The 3,861-nt window shown below is 53.4% G+C and overlaps 1 long non-coding RNA gene across 1 annotated transcript; it reads left to right on the top strand.

Annotated features, from left to right (window-relative positions):
* Positions 1 to 951: 951 nt before the first annotated feature.
* On the top strand, positions 952 to 3,861 carry LOC135311494 (uncharacterized). The gene is made up of 3 exons (XR_010371115.1): positions 952 to 1,816; positions 2,405 to 2,475; positions 3,392 to 3,861. It is a non-coding gene; the product is annotated as an uncharacterized LOC135311494 (long non-coding RNA).

Genomic DNA, 3,861 nt, shown 5'->3' with positions numbered 1-3,861 from the left:
GGAGAATTATTTTCTCCGCATCTTTCATTCATCCTTTCTTTCCCCTTCTTTCTTTCTTTCTTTTTGTGTTTGTCTTACTCTTCTCTCTCCTTTCTCTCCTTCTCTTTTTCTGTGGTTTGTTCTTTGAATACCTTTGCATTTGAATGAAATAGTTAAGAGCGACACCAGGGTTGATAACACACGCTTGGTTTCTGAGGGATTCGGGGTTACTGTCCCGTTTTACAGCAGATTTTTTTTTTTTTCTTTTAGCCGCTTATGAAGTTGGAGGCAAAACCCGTCGAAGGAGTGAATCTACTACTGTGCCTGTGGGATTCGTGTGACTCCCTAGGGACACCCCCCCCACCACACACACCACCCCCCGGTGAATCCTGTCCCCTGGGGCACCCTGGAGCTGTTCCTCGGTGCCCGAGCAGATGCTACCGGGTTTGTTTCAGCAGGGCTGCAGGCGGGGCAGGCAGCGGGGTGTTTGGATCAGGGATGTGACAACCTCGGAGTGCATCGGAATTGCTCCGTTTCTCTTATTTATGCACGCAAACACAGCTGAAAGGGCACGCAGGCACACACATACACACAGAGCGCACACCACAACCCCAGGTAAAGTCCACATTTGTCTTCATAAGCCCTTCCCCAGCTCCCCATCCAGGCCGGGGGGAAGGAGGGAACGACTGCCAATTACTTGTGGGAAAGGGAGCCAGGGCTCCATCCATTACCCGCGTCCCCTGGGGTGGCTGAATGCAACTTCCCTCTGAGGGGGGTGAACTTGAAACGGGAAAGACACTGACTGGTCTGAAGCGGGGTTGGGCTTTCCCTTGTATATCGAAATCATTGCATCAGAATAGCCAAATCATACTTTATGTGGATTTCTTTCTCTCCTCCTCCTGCCTTCCACCACCACCCCCCCCCTTTTTTTTTTTAAGCCATAGGACTTACTCTAGCTATTTCTCAGCTCCCATGCCTTGTAAATAAAAAGCGTCCCGGGGAAGGGATGGAGAGGAAGAGGAAGGTGGGGGACACCACTCCTTTTCACCAAGTTGTTGAGATGCCACCAGCTCCAGGAGAAAGGCCGGAGCCAGCCTGCCTTTCCCGCCCGGCAGCGACAAGCCAGCCAGTGGCGCATACGGCGGGGCTCCCGGGCTGATCCCGGCTCAAGGGGGGGCGGAAAAGCCCGGCTCACTTGTTCGCCCAGCGGATGAAGGCGTGGGACGCCGCTCCGCCCGGGACGCGTGGGTGCTTCTCTGCGTGCCTGTGCGTGGCCCCGGCCCGCCAGGACGCTGGCAGGCCAAGGTCGCCAGAGAAACGCTGAGAGCAAGGGGAAAATTGTGCAAGCGGCGACAAAAGGCCACCGCGGGAGGTGGGGTTCTGGGCTAAGCGATGACCTGCCTTCCTCCCCACACGCCACCGGCCTTGCTCTGCCTCTGCGGCCGGGGCCCTTAACCCCTTTGGCGCTGGGCTGGCGGGGGTCTGCGCTCGGGTAGACCCCACCAGCGGGGGCAGGCGCCGGTGGGCGAGACCTTCTCCCTGGCTGGAGGAACATCAAACCCCTCCGGTACTTTCCAAACGACCCCCTCCTGTTCACCTGCTTTTTTTTTTTTCTTCTCTTTTTGCTTTTTTTTTTTTTTTTTGGTCCAGAAAGGCAGCAAATTCAGCCACTTTCCCACTTCAGCCCCGAGCGCCAGCTGTAGGTTGAGAAGGCAAAGACCTCCAGATGTTCTAAGGCTCTTCTGTCCCGCCTCCCCGCTGCCTTCTGGAGGCAGGGATGGCGACGGGCACGTTGTTTCTCCAGCTTCGCGATGTTCATCCTGCTGGATTCTCCTCGGTTTGGCAAATGGGGGTGTGGTGGGGGTGTGGTGGTGAGGAAGTGATCCCGCCCGGCTGTAGAGACACCTCCTCGCTCCTTCGTTAAAACTTCCAGGGCCGCGGTCCCTGTTGGGGGGGGTGGTGGTGGGGGTGGTCGACAGCCTCCGGGTTGAAGAAGAGTAGAGGCCACGGGAAGGGGAGGATTTTTTTTCAGCTACCGTCCCTTCTCAAGCCCGAAAGGGAAAACTTTTCTTCGCAGTCCTTGGGACACTTATTTTTTTAATTATTATTCTTTCGGAAGAGGTGAAGCGCTAATCATTAAGCAACGCTTAAAGTCACAGCCCCCCCCCCCCGCCGGGGCTGCCTCGACGGTAACGCCCGCTGCGGTGCCGCGGTCCCCGCTGCCGCCAACCCACCCCCCCTCCCCGCCGAGCGCGGGGGGTCCCCAGGGCTCGCCGGGGACCAGCCCCCCTTGTCACCAGCCCCCGGCGCCCCCCCCCTTCTCCCCCCCCACACACACATACAGAGCCGGCTCCCAGGGAAGGCGGCTTGAGCCAGGCTCAGCATCGCACGGGCCTGGTAATAGATTTTATCTTAATGTTCGCAGTTATTTCTATTTCTCGTGGGTACGTCCAGCCTCATGAATACTGATGGCAATAAACTGGCAGGCTTTGAGGGGTGAGTTCATTGGAGATACGACCATGCTGTAGCCCTACTTTTATGGCCCAAGATGCTCAATAAAGCGAGGGAGGCATATATATATATATAACGCATTTACTTGTCTCCCGTAGTTTTCTCCAGCTTCAAAGGCAAGAAAGAGGCGGATTTCCTTAATTGACTGAACTGCCTATCTCGAGAAAGTAATAAAGTAACCCCTTATTACCGCAGTGAAACGATTTATAAATTAATTACTGTAACCCATTGTATTTGATTTCTCTTTTTAGGATTCCCCATAGATGAATATACTAAAGCTTGGGATATTAAGTATTAACGTCTGATCATAGTTTGCTGTGTATCCCGACTTTGGAGGGGGGGGGGGGGGAAGTTAATGTGGAGGTTATAGAACCGCCCACTCTTAACCTTCTGGATATTTTTATTTCACCAAACGTTAGCTTTACACTTTTTTAGTTGCGGTCTTTGCCCACCCTGAGCGCCAGCAAGAACACTGAGAGAGGACCTACAGTACGCGTGTTTTTTGGTGAAGTTCGCGGAAAGTCAATATCCCATTTAGTGTAAAAGCTATTTTGCCTTTAGATGACAAAAATCAACCTTCAGGAGAAAAAAAAAAAACAACCAACCAACCCACCCTTTGGGTGAATGCACAAAAAGTATTTCCATGTCCTAATGAGGACTTTCTTTACATCAGCAAAGACCCGCTAATTACTGATGTACAAGCCGCAATAATTGCTTTTGCAGCCAAAGTGTAGAATGTTGTCATATTAAAAATTGAAACGCTTGATGGTGTTTTAAGTCCCAAGGTAGTTCACCACGTCCCCTTTCGGGAGAGTAAGGAGGCGGGAGGAGCCAGGCAGAGGTCCGGCGGAAAGCACTGCAGGTCCTGTTGCCAGTAAAGTTTCGCCCTCTTTCTTTTAAGCGATGCGGAGGGATTCAAAAGCACACCGAGAAGCCCCATCCAGCAAAACACCTCCCAGACCACGCTCGCTTTCCACACAGGCAGTTCGTCCGTGGGCAAAGCGGTTGCTGGCTTTCACCCGCCCCCGCGATCTCTCCCGCTCCCGGGACGCCGCATTTCGACGGGGGAACCGAAAAACCTCTGCCTTCCTCCCCTCCGACAGCTCCGGAGAGGGGCTCGCAGGGGGCAGGGGGTCGCTCCTCAGCCCGGTCTCGCCGCGCTCCGGGATGCTCTCGGCTCTCCCCGCCCCCCCCGCGCGAATCAAAGCACCTTCCGAGGGGCTGGGAAGTAGTTGCCTTGTCATGTAACACATTGCCCTGATTTATTATAAAATTTTAACGAAATCATGCATATTTTAACAGCCTTTAATCACTGCATGAAAATTTAATTCATGAACTGTAGCGCGTTTAAATAAATGAAGTGTTAATTCA

Source organism: Phalacrocorax carbo, chromosome 1 (genome assembly GCF_963921805.1).
Source record: "Phalacrocorax carbo chromosome 1, bPhaCar2.1, whole genome shotgun sequence".
Lineage (NCBI taxonomy): Eukaryota > Metazoa > Chordata > Aves > Suliformes > Phalacrocoracidae > Phalacrocorax > Phalacrocorax carbo.
Note: the sequence above shows the minus strand (reverse complement) of the source record. Positions and strands in the feature narration are given on the sequence as shown.